The sequence below is a fragment of the Schistocerca piceifrons genome, chromosome 9 (assembly GCF_021461385.2).
Source record: "Schistocerca piceifrons isolate TAMUIC-IGC-003096 chromosome 9, iqSchPice1.1, whole genome shotgun sequence".
Taxonomy (NCBI): domain Eukaryota; kingdom Metazoa; phylum Arthropoda; class Insecta; order Orthoptera; family Acrididae; genus Schistocerca; species Schistocerca piceifrons.
This window is the reverse complement of record NC_060146.1, coordinates 125467683-125480763: the sequence shown is the minus strand read 5'-3', so window position 1 is coordinate 125480763 and position 13081 is coordinate 125467683. Positions and strand designations below refer to the sequence as shown.

The window sequence follows — 13081 nt, the reverse complement described above, 5'->3', positions numbered from 1 at the left end:
ATAAAGCAGATGCCGGGATGAAAACATTTATGGGACGTCCATTAATTACGTAAGCTCAAAATTGAGGGGGAGAGCGAGGCATCCTACAAAGCATCACCAAATCTCATTTAAAGGGCGGGGGGGGGGGGGGGGGTGGAGGGAGGGGGAGGGCCATAATAATCTGACATCAACTTTTTAATTCAGGGAATACGTTTAGCTGGTTTGCCGTAAGTTTGATAAACACAACAGATACATATGACAGAAACACTAGTCATTAACAGTGTACTCTCCTTCACTATTTTCATGAATCTGCCACTGTGGTGTCACCGCCAGACACCACACTTGCTAGGTGGTAGCCTTTAAATCGGCCGCGGTCCGGCAGTATACGTCGGACCCGCGTGTCGCCACTATCAGTGATTGCAGACCGAGCGCCGCCACACGGCAGGTCTAGTCTAGAGAGACTCCCTAGCACTCGCCCCAGTTGTACAGCCGACTTTGCTAGCGATGGTTCACTGACAAATTACGCTCTCATTTGCCGAGACGAAAGTTAGCATAGCCTTCAGCTACGTCATTTGCTACGACCTGGCAAGGCGCCTTTATCAATCGCTATTTATCTTGTGATGCATGTACCGTCAGACCGATGTTCACCAATTATGGATTAAAGTTAAGTATTCCAGAAGCTACGTACTATTTTTGCTACTATAAAGACCTTGACCTGTTCCAGACCTCACGCCATCCTGCGTGAGCTTAAACGCGTGCCTTTCGGCCTCCCGTCCTAGTGGCTTGGCTGTCTTGCCAAGTCACAACAGCCACCGCTGGAGTAACTCCACGACTATAGAAATCACGTGGTTTTGAGGCGAAGGGCTCGTCGGACCATAATCAGAGTGAATTTTCTTCCGGAAAGGAAGTTCTTTAGAAGTTGTTCGATAAAGAGCGACAAAAGTGAAACCGTAAGACGCAACATCGGGTGAATATGGTGTGTGCGGAATGACTTCTCAACCCAACTCCTGTACGGTGTTTTCATCAGTTCAGGAGAATGGGGGAGGGCGTTAACGAGTGGCATCACTTCAGGCAGTCTTCCCAGGCGTTGTTCTTGAATTGCGTCTGGAAGACGTCTCAGTTGTTGACAATAAATGTGAGCAGTGATGGTTACACGTCGGGGAAACAATCTGTCGCTGTTGCACCACATGCATAACATTGTCTTTTGTGGACGTTCGCAAGTCTTTGTACAAGGAGTTTCAGCTTTATTTAGGTTTAACAATTCCTTTCTTTTCTTTATGTTAGCGCTTCAGGGTGGAATGGTCGGTGTTTTTCAGAAGCAAATTGATGTCTTTTTACAGGGAGTTTCTGCTTTATTTGGGCTCTATCATTCCTTTCTTTTCCTTATGTTAGCATGAAGACACCATTTCTCAAAAAGGGTTCAAATGGCTCTAAGCACTATGGGACTTAACATCCGAGGTCATCAGTCCCCTACTTAAACCTAATCAACCTAGGTACATCACAGACGTCCATGACCGAGGCACGATTCAAACCTGCGACCGTAGCAGCGGCGCGGTTCTGGAATGAAGCGCCTAGAACCGCTCGGTCACTGCGGCTGGCACACCATTTCTCGTCACTAGTAACGCTTCAGGGTAGGGACGGTCGGTGTTGTTCAGAAGAGAGCTGATAACGGGGAAACAGGCATACACATATGGCCAGCCGCTGATTTTTGTGGTGCGTTACCCATACACTCGATATTTTTAAATTTACCCACTGCATGAAAATGTTGCACGATAGCGGAATGAGTACAGTTCATCACATTTGCTACTTCTCGAGTATACTGACGTGAATGATAGTGGATTAATGAGTTATGCGGTCTTCATCAAACCCCGAATGTCTTTCTGAACGTGGAGACTCACTAACAGCAAAACGACGTCAGTTAAAACGGAACGCTGACCGATGTGGCCAAGCGGCTCTAGGTGCTACAGTCTGGAACCACGCGACCGCTACGGTCGCATGTTCGGATCTTGCCCCGGGAATGGATGTGTGTGACGTACTTAGGTCAGTTAGGTTTAAGTAGTTCAAAGTTCTAGGGGACTGAAGCCCTCAGAAGTTGAGTCCCACAGTGCTCAGAGCCATTTGAACCATTTTTAAAACGGAACATCAATTTCCTGCCGTGATCTATCCAGTGGCGTTATTCCCACTCACGCTTCAACTGTTTGTGACTGCCTCCAATGCTGTCAGCTTCCTAATGAAATCAGACAGAAGAATGCGTTAGAAATCTTCCGGTTTCTCGACTTCGCACTCCATTTTCTAGCATCCACAGCTCCACTCACTATTTCCAAATGCCCAAAACACAATATGTAAATTCAAATACCAACAGCCAACTAGATATAAAAAATGACACTCTATAAATAAACCCATAGTTACAGGAATTCCCCAAAATCCAAAACGAAAGAGCTTATTGAACTAACCTTATTATTATTACAGTTAACACTTCGTTTTATATAATTAATTCCGATCATATACAGCATTAAAGTGCCCATCAGTCTTTATGGCCTCTGCGAATTGAACTGAATGCCTTGCACGTGTGTATCCTCGGCATTCTGCGATCTGAAAAAAGTGCCGCACAAGTATGTGACTTCCAATATCTGAGTTCTCTGCCGCGCCGGTCGAAATCACTGCATGTCGGTCAGTGAGTCATTCGCGATGATTCGCGATGTTCTACAAACGCATATAAAGCCAATGTTGCCGCGCGGTCTAAGGCGCTTTGTTACGATCCGCGAGGTTCCTCCAGTCGGAGGTTCGAGTCCTCCCTCGGGCGTGGGTGTGTCTGTTGTCCGTAGCGTAAGTTAGTTTAAGCTAGATTAAGTAGTGTGTAAGCTTAGGGATCGACGACCTAAGTTGTTTGGTCCTATAAGATCTTACCGCAAATACTGTTAAAGCCAATGTTATTGTGTTTAACATGAATTTGCGTGAAAAGCCTTACAAAGTGTATGTTGAGCGGCGTACCCACAAGTCGAAACACACGTGGAAAGAAGAAGCTAACCGTTTGTGGAAGGAAGCTAAGCCGAACTTCACCAACAAGAATTCCTTTAGTGATTATATAACTAAGGAGTCTGAAAAGCTACGTAATGGTGCGGTTTCATCTGCGTCTTTCATCTGCAAAATAAGTAAAGTGGCGGTAACATTTAATGTACACAAAATGATTGAGCTAGTTCGACCTATAGGTTAATGCAACCCCAATTCCTCCAAAAATCATGGGCGAAGTTTTTATATTCTCTCGCTCCCTACGCAAAAGCTGTAAATCCTATAGGAAAAGAATGAACAGGATCTTTTTGCGGAATATTTAACATAGTTAAATTTGGAATTAGTATACGCTTGAGACCATGATTCCTCGAGTTCTTCAAGAAAAACCAGTTCGAAAGTCAGTTTGTTCGTTTCTCTTGAATAATTCGAAACCATTGCCTCTAGCGAAAACGTATCCCATTACCATGTTTAACTACATTAAATTTCCTGCAAAGGAGGTCCTGTTCATTATTGTTTTTTGTAAGACTAATAGTTTGCATGATAATTAGTGAGAAAATATTACAGCTTCGTTGTGTGGTTCTTGAATAAAATTCATAGATTTTAGGGCCAGCTCTATCAGAATGTATATTAATACAAATAAAGCAAAATTTTTAAGGGATCCATCAATTCGGTTAGTAACACAGGTGGAGCATTTTTGTCCATCTGTCTCTGTCTGTCTGCCTGTCTGTCTGTCCATACAATTACTACTCAGAGTTGGCCCGTTTAAAATAAAGTATTTTTAATCCTGTGGTAAAAACACTGTTGAATATACTTTATGCACTACTGGCCATTAAAATTGCTACATCACGATGATGACGTGCTACAGACGCAAAATTTAACCGACAGGAAGAAGATGCTGTGATATCCAAATGATTAGCTTCTCAGGGCATTCACACAAGGTTGGCGCCGATGGCGACACCTACAACGTGCTGACATGAGGAAAGTTTCCAACCGATTTCTCATACAGAAACAGCAGTTGACCGGCGTTGCCTAGTGAAACGTTGTTGTGATGCCTCGTGTAAGGAGGAGAAATGCTTACCTTCACATTTCCGACTTTGATAAAGGTCAAATTGTAGCCTATCGCGATTGCGGTTTACCGTATCGCGACATTGCTGCTAGCGTTGGTCGAGACCCAATGACTGTTAGCAGAATATGGAATCGATGGATTCAGGAGGGTAATACGGAACGCCGTGCTGGGTCCCAACGGCCTCATATCACTAGCAGTCGAATTGACAGGCATCTTAACCGCATGGCCGTAACGGAACGTGCAGCCTCGTCTCGATCCCTGAGTCAACAGATGGGGACGTTTGCAAGACAACAACCAAACTGCACGAACAGTTCGACGACGTTTGCAGCACCATGGACTGTCAGATCGGAGACCATGGCTGCGGTTATCCTTGACGCTGCATCACAGACAGGAGCGCCTGCGATGGTGTACTCAACGACGAACCTCGGTGCACGAATGGCAAAGCGTAATTTTTTCGGATGAATCCAGTTTCTGTTTACAGCATCATGATGGTCGTATCAGTGTTTGGCGACATCGCGGTGAACGCACATTGTAAGCGTGTATTCGTCATCGCCATACTGGCGTATCACCCGGCGTGATGGTATGGGGTGCTATTGGTTACACGTCTCGGTCACCTCCTGTTCACATTGAACAGTGGGCGTTACATTTCAGATGTGTTACGACCCGTGGCTCTACCCTTCATTCGATCCCTGCGAAACCCTACATTTCAGCAGGATAATGCACGACCGCATTTTGCAGGTCCTGTACGGGCCTTTCTGGATACAGAAACTGTTCGACTGCTGCCCTGGCCAGCACATTCTCCAGATCTCTCACCAACTGAAAACGTCTGGTCAATGCTGGCCGAGCCACTGGCTCGTCACAATACGCCAGTCACTACTCTTGATGAACTGTGGTATTGTGTTGAAGCTGCATAGGCAGATGTACCTGTACACGCCATCCAAGATCTGTTTGACTCAATGCCCAGGATTATCAAGGCCGTTATTACGGCCAGAGATGGTTGTTTGGGTACTGATTTCACAGGATCTATGCACCCAGATTGGGTGATAATGTAATCATATGTGAGTTCTAGAATAATATATTTGTCCAATGAATACATGTTTATCATCTGCATTTCTTCTTGGTGTAACAATTTTTATGGCCAATAGTGTAAATAGAACATGACTTTATTGAAGAGTTTTAGTCAATTTATAAATCAAATAAAAAGTGTTATGTGTATGTATTTTCACCCAACTGTGAGATGACCAGCAGTTAATGGGGACGGGGAGGGGGTCCCACCATATCTCACCAAATCTCGCGAAGAGTGAAGGGAGATCCCAAATTTTCTCAGAATCTCCCACATAATAAATGGACATCCCCCATGCAGGTTGCTTATGGTAGTTCACAGGGATGAAGAGGGCTGCACAGGACATAGTAGTGAGCAAAGCTGCATGAAAGGATTCTTCCCACTGAGGACCAGAACATCAACGACGACATAGTTACCTTGCCAGATACACACTAGAGTTATTTTACGAGGGCTGTCCAGAAAGTAAGTTACGATCGGTCGCGAAATGGAAACGACTACGAAAATCCGATAAAGCTTTGCAAAGATGTGTTGGGTAGTGTCTCTAGTATGACTCTAGGTAGAATTATGTCGCTCTTTTCATTCCTGAGCTCTTAGTGAGCGCGTAAAGGTGTTATAGAAAATAGTGTCTCCCGCCAAGTACGAGGGCCTGGTGAGAATTTTCCCCTGAAGCTATGCAACCAACATTACAAAACTGTCGTGCGGTTTCTTCTTCAAGACAATTCTCAGCCTCATTCTGCAGGAGCAATGAAGATGTTCCTGCATCGTTTCAATTGGAAATGTTTGGTTACCCACAATACAGCCCGTAATTGTCTCCCACTGAGTTTCATCTCTGATCAAACTAACCGCTGGCTATGAAGACAACATTTTGGCACAGACAACGAGCTTTAGGCCAGTGTAGAGAATTGGCGGAAAGCACTGGCGGCTGCCTTCTATGATGAGGGTATTGGAAAGTTTGTACAACGCTACGACGAATGTCTGAGTCAGAACGGCGACTACGTAGAGAAGTAGCTGAAAGGTGTAGCTAACTGTTACAAATGAAACATTTATGATTTTCACTGTGATTTTCATTTCGCGATCAATCGTAACTTACTTTCTGGACAGCCCTCGTATATTTTCTCTGTCCTACATTACTGGTGCTGATTCCTTACAAAATTTACGCACATAGTAGGTTTTTTTATTGCTTATTATAGACCTGAAATAGTTTCTCATGTAAATGTGGTCCACACGTTATGTATGGTATTTAAACGTATTTTTTTACAAGCAACAGGATTCTATTTCGTTGTTAACAGATGTTGTAGTGTGGAAGAAACTTGATTACACTCTCACTCTCAATTAATTCACCTCTGCACAGACACTTACGGTGGAACTGTGACTGAAATTTACAAGCGTAATTGGCACACGAATGGATTCACTTGTACACCGTAGGAGAATTCAAAATGCTACCATGAGACCTATCATGGTAGACGGATTCTGTGAGGAAACTTTTAAAGAAACAGAGTTGTGGCAAAGTAGGTGTAAAACAAAGCCTAGTATAGCTTAGCATTGTACAGTATGGACAGCTACCTTAGTTGCCTCAAGGGAATATGTGAGGCCGTATACGACTACCGTAGCAAAACCTCATCAGAATTCTTCTCATGAAATCTAAATAAATTCAGGTCATGTCTAAAGCTTGTTAGTGACACAAAAGATAGTATCTAACGCTCAAGAACGACCCAAGGACGACAGAGAAAGTGAAACAGAGTAGGAAAGCGAAAGCAGGAATGCTGAACGACACTTTCAAAGGGGATTACAGAACTGCTGCCACAGCTCGTTTTTCGCTCCACTAGATACCTGAACTGGCTCAAACTGAAACAAGCTTAAGGCCTGATGGAAATCCTATTAGATTTTACAAAGAACTTGCAGCTGAATTAATCCCTCCTTTAACCAAAAATACCGTAAATCAGACATGCACTCAGCAGCTGGAAGGTCAGAGAAGCGTACAAGATATGGAACAGAAGTGATACACAGAAGTACCGTCCGATATCATTGACAACCAGTTCTTCTAAATCCAAAAATATCAAATCAAACTTTTTGAGGTGTAAAGAAAACCTCCATCGACAATAAAGAAAACCTCCGTTATCAGCTAGCATGGATTACTGAAACATTCTAAATTCGAGCATTTAGCACGTGACATCCTGAAAGCCAGGGATCGTTACAGTAATGTAGGTGGCTTATTTGTTGACTGTCGGAATGCTCTTGACATGGAACCACACTTACGCTTACTGAGAGAAATACGATCGTATGGTTACCAAACGAAATGTGTGAGTGGAATGAAGATTTGTTGTTAGGGAAGATGCAGCATGTTTTCTCTGATCGAGAGTTATTGACATATGCAGACAGAAATTCTGCTGTGTTCCAGGGAAGTGTGATGGCACTGTTATTGTTCGTATTGTATCTGAATGACCTGTTGGACAGTAGTGCGTGTATAATATTAGCAGAAACCTAAGAATCCATTCACCTTATGCTGTTACGTGCAGTGTCTGAAAATGTTGCACAGTTGTTCACTCTGGTCTTCATTAAGTGACAAAATGGTTCAGAGGTTAGAAAATTGCTTTAGAGGTGTAGTTCACAAAACGTAAAAACATGGAATAGTGGATCACATTTCAGCAGCTTGTCTTAAGTCGTTTACTTCGCCGAGTTTCCACTTACAACAGTTCCAAAATCATCGGCGAATGTGTAGTAGCCAAGCAGCTGGAAGAAAACTTCTCCTTGGGTCATGGCGTAACACATTAGCAGCACATTATCACAAATGTTTCGCAATGACGGCTGCATAAAACACAGTATATCGGTGGCTCTACAGGGTCTTTATCTATGCACGTGAACTTACGGCTCTGACGAATGGTGTGCATTAATAAGTGGCCCATCAGCATGGTAAGTGATTCTATATTTAATTTTTTTTCCTCTCACCTGGGCGAAGTGAATCAGAGGTTCTCGTCGTCTGAAGGGCCCTCACAGTCTGGATTAACAGGTCTGCAACAAACAGAAGAAATCACGTCGTTATTACTACTTTATTTTACTTAAGAAAAATGGGCGAGGACGTAATTAAAAGCCACATTGCTGCACACTGAACCTGGAACGTAATAAAGACGCCATGTACCAAACACCAAATGTTCAATCAGAATGAGGTGTGCTACACGGATGGATATGCCAATGATTAGCGCCTCAGCATACCCAACCATTCCCATGCAAAGTGCGTACTTATGTACACTACTATGTAAACACAAGACGTTGTTTACAGTTGTTACCAAAAATCTCGAAAATATCTTGGCAGATTTACTTCAAGTTTTTTGAGAAAACCGTCCCGAAACACATGTGCTACAAAACGCCACTGTTTCCTGTGCATGTACCCCGACATCAATATGGGATATGATCACCATGCACACGTACGTACACAGGCTGCACAACGGGTTGGCATACTCTGGATCAGGTGGTCGAGCATCTGCTGGGGCATAGCGTCCCATTCTTGCACCAGTGCCTGTAGGAGCTCCTGAAGTATCCTAGGGGTTTGAAGATGTGCACCGATACGTCGACCGAAAGCATCCCAGGCGTGCTTTATGGGGCTTAGGTCTGGAGAACAGGCAGGCCACTCCATTCGCCTGATACCGTCTGTTTCAGGGTACTCCTTCACGATGGCAGCTCGGTGAGACCGTGCGTTATCAACCACCAGGAGGAAGGTGGGAACCACTGCACCCCTGAAAATACGGACATACTGGTGCAAAATGACGTCCAGATACACCTGACCTGTTACAGATCCTCTGTCAAAGACATGCAGGGGTGTACGTGTACCAATCATAATCCCACCTCAGACCATCAAATCATGACCTCCATTCAGGTCCCTTTCAAGGACATTAAGAGGTTGGTATTCGGTTCCTGGATCACGCCAGATGAAAACCCGACGAGAATCACTGTTCAGACTATACCTGGACTCATCCGTGAACATAATCTGGGACCACTGTTCCAATAACCATGTATTGTGTTCTTGACACCTGGCTTTACGGGCTCTCCTGTGACCAAGGGTCAGTGGACTGTACCTTGCAGGTCTCAGCGCGAATAAACCATGTCTGTTCAGTCGTCTGTAGAGTTTGTGTCTGGAGACGACTGTTCCAGTGGCTGCGGTAAGGTTCCGAGCAAGGCTACCTGCAGCACTCCGTGGCCGTCGGGGGCACTGATGGTGAGATATCAGTCTTCTTTTGGTGTTGTACACTGTGGACGTCCCGTACTGTAGCGCCTGGACACGTTTCCTGTCTGCTGGAATCGTTGCCATAATCTTCAGATCACACTTTGTGGCACACGGGAGGGCCCGAGCTATGACCTGCTGTGTTTAACCAGCCTCCAGTCGCCATAGTATTCTACCCCTCATAACGTCATCAGTATGTGTTCTTTGAGCCAGTTTCAACACACAGTCACCATTAGCACGTCTGAAAACGTCTGCACACTTACTCGCTGCACCTTACTCTGACGTGCACTAACAGAACTCTGCGTATGTGGGCTGCTGTCAGCGCCACCGTGCGATGACCGCAAGTAAAATGCACTGCATGGTCATACCCCAAGGTAATTAAAGCCCGCGCAAACTACCCACCAGAGCGTTGCTTCACCATGTATCGGCATTATCATTAATTTATGGGCGTGAGTATATATAATCTCTGTGTGTGTGTGTTTTTATTTATTAGAGCAAGTGTAACGCGTAAAACCTTGAAGTAAATCTGCCAAGAACGTTTCGAGGTTTTTGTTAAAAACTGCAAACAACGCCGTTGTATCACCTCCTTTATTTTTGGGTTCCTAGAAGACAGATATTTGCAGGTTTAATAGCAGCCGTATTTCTTTCTATATTGTCAGCTGATGGCACGCACCTTGCTTGTGTATTACCGATATCGATGCAGCGGTCAGTTAAAGATAAGAAAGAAACCAGAGCAGTGTGAACACGAGGCGTGTGCAACTACGCCGCGCGGAGGCTCGGTACTACCGAAACAAGCAATGTAACACGTCAATGAATTAAGTATAGTCAGGCGTTTTTCTCTTTTACGTTATCATAACGAAGGCAGTGGTAGTAAATAAAAGCAGACATCAAATAAAATGTGTTTCCCTTACTACAAAATTAACGAGTTACCATGTAATTTGGTTGTTCGTTAACTGTTTCGTCCTCTTACAACAATACCATAACGAAAATTAAATTCAGATTATTTTCCTTTTCTACAACAGGACCGTAACGAAAATAAAATTACTTTGTTTCCCTTTACACCAATACCACAATAAGTATTAAAAAAGCCCACTATTCGATTCGACACATGCTTGGAAATTTGGAAATTTGTGGTAATAGCCTGTAGGACCAAACTGCTGAGGTCATTGGTCCCTAAGCTCACACAGTACTTACTCTCACTTAACTAACATACGCTAAGGACGGCACACACACCCATGCCCGAGAGAGGACTCGAACCTTCGACGGGGGGAGCTGCGCGGACCGTGTCAAGGCGCCTTAGATCGCGCAGCTACCCGGCCCCGCACACATGCTTCATTACGACGAAACCATTTTGGTCGCACTCGTTCACACACACGCACATTTGCCTTTATGGTATTGGCAACACCGAAAATTGCGTACGTTCGTCCACATGATTTATTTGCTGAGCCTAAAAAAGTTCCTTCTAATGGCCCCGCATGTAAGGCTCCAGTGGATTTAAATCAGGACTGCGTGCTTGCCACCGAATTAGACCACAATCTCCTGGAAATCGTCTATTCACAAATCTTCGTTCTCTGTGACCAATTTGGAATTGAGCACCATCGTGGAGAAACCATATGTTATGACGTACGGCTAGCGGCATTTTTTTTTTTTTTTAATAGAGCAGGTAGCAATGATTCCCCTACAAAGGTTCGGTAAATGTTACGAGTCAATCGTCCAGGTAAAACGTAAGGCCCAGTACTGTAATCACCGATTTAAACAGCCGATGCATTTAAGGAAAAATGACACTGAAAATGTGTTGCTTGTTTACAAAATCATTTGTAATGAAAATCACTTTGAGAATTCTCAGCGCGGAGGAAAATCTTGCTCTTCCAACGCTTCTACGCGTTGAATATGGTACACTTGCAGGAGCTCCTATTTCAAAGTTGGTTGAACGACAGTGTGTGCTACATCCACTTGGCAAGCGATCCTTCTAGTGGCTGAGTGGGATCTTCCCGTATGCGGTCCACAGTTTGTTCCTCAGCTTCCAACCTACGTCCTTCGCGAAGTGGGCTTCTGCCTTCCGCCTGGGGTAGTAAAGTGCAAATATCTCTCAATCTACGCAAATTAAGTACGTAGTCGTAAGTTGTATTTTGTCATGATTTGCTTAATAACAGAACGAAATGATATCAGAACGGGCAATACGTTTCGCATACAGATAAAAATAACTACTGTACTTTGTAACGAATGAGTCGCAAAATAATCGGGTAAATGTAGAGAATTATGACGATTCCAATCTTTGGTGAACAGCGACAAATGTCGATCGTGCAGAATGTTTTCGTTGTGGGAAGCTTCTGGATAAATTCGCACAGCTACCCTCGCAATACCTTTTGCCTCGCATAAATAAATGAATATCGCATAGTTCAGCAATAGCAAATCTCCCTTCCGTCCTAACGCTTAACAGAGTTGCACCAACATCTGCACAGGTAACTCGACGACTGCTGACGATCGGCTTATTACAGTGACTCAACCACGAAGGTCGTTGTGGCCCACATGTTTGCGACTCACGCTCGCAATGTCTGTATGTACAGAGGTAATGTCTACATTTTCAAAAACATTGTCCCGAGGTGAACATTTTTTTATTTTTTTTATTTGGGACAAGCGAATTAAATGGAAAAACATGCTAGATGTTTCAAATCAATTACTTATGTTCTACTAGCAGCACTTTTTTTACAGCATCTACCGTTTACACCCTCTATATACACAGAAGAGGCAAACAAACTGTTACAGTCATGTGCATTCAAATACAGGGATATGTAAACAAGCTAAATACGGCGCTGCGGTCGGCCCCACTTATACAGGGTGATCCATTGATCGTGACCGGGGCAATTATCTCACGAAATAAGCGTCAAACGAAAACACTACAATGAACGAAACTTCTTTAGCTGGAAGAGGGAAACCAGATGGCGCTATGGTTGGCCTGCTAGATGGCGCTGCCGTAGATCAAAAGGATATCAACTGCGTTTTTTTAAAATAGGTACTCCCATTTTTAATTACATATTCGTGAAGTACGTAAAGAAATATGAATATTTTAGTTGGACCACTCGTTTCGCTTTGTGATAGATGGCGCTGTAATAGTCACAAAAGTATAAGTACGTGGTATCACGTAACATTCAGCCAGTACGGACGGTATTTGCCTCGTGATACATTACCCGTGTTAAAATGGTCCGTTTACCAATTGCGGAAAGGTCGATATCGTGTTGATGTATGGCTATTGTGATCAAAATGCCCAACGGTCGTATGCTTTGTATGCTGCTCGGTATCCTGGACGACATCATCCAAGTGTCCGGACCGTTCGCCGGATAGTTACGTTATTTAAGGAAACAGGAAGTGTTCAGCCACGTGTGAAACGTCAACCACGACCTGCAACAAATGATGATGATTTTATCGAGCGGATAGACGTCTACGGGTATGGAGACAACGTCATGAATCCATGGACCTTGCAGGGACTGTTCATGCTGGTAAATGTAAATGTGTGGCTACGGCCTCCCGTCGGGTAGACCGTTCGCCGGATGCACCTCTTTCGATTTGACGCCACCCCGGTGATTTGCGCGTCGATGGAGATGAAATGATGATGATTAGGACAACACAACACCCAGTCCCTGGGCGGAGAAACTCTCCGACCCAGCCGGGAATCGAACCCGGGCCCTTGGGATTGACATTCTGTCGCGTTTACCACTCAGCTACTGGGAGCGGACTTCATGCAGGTGGA

General features: G+C 44.3%; 1 protein-coding gene across 1 annotated transcript in view; it reads right to left on the bottom strand.

The window, feature by feature from the left end:
• LOC124716750 (connectin-like) overlaps positions 1 to 13081 on the bottom strand; it is a 417126-nt gene that overhangs the window by 232137 nt on the left and 171908 nt on the right. The window contains exon 3 of the mRNA XM_047243292.1: positions 8064 to 8126. The gene's annotated coding sequence lies outside the window, so the exon portion shown is untranslated. The remainder of the gene's footprint in view (positions 1 to 8063; positions 8127 to 13081) is intronic.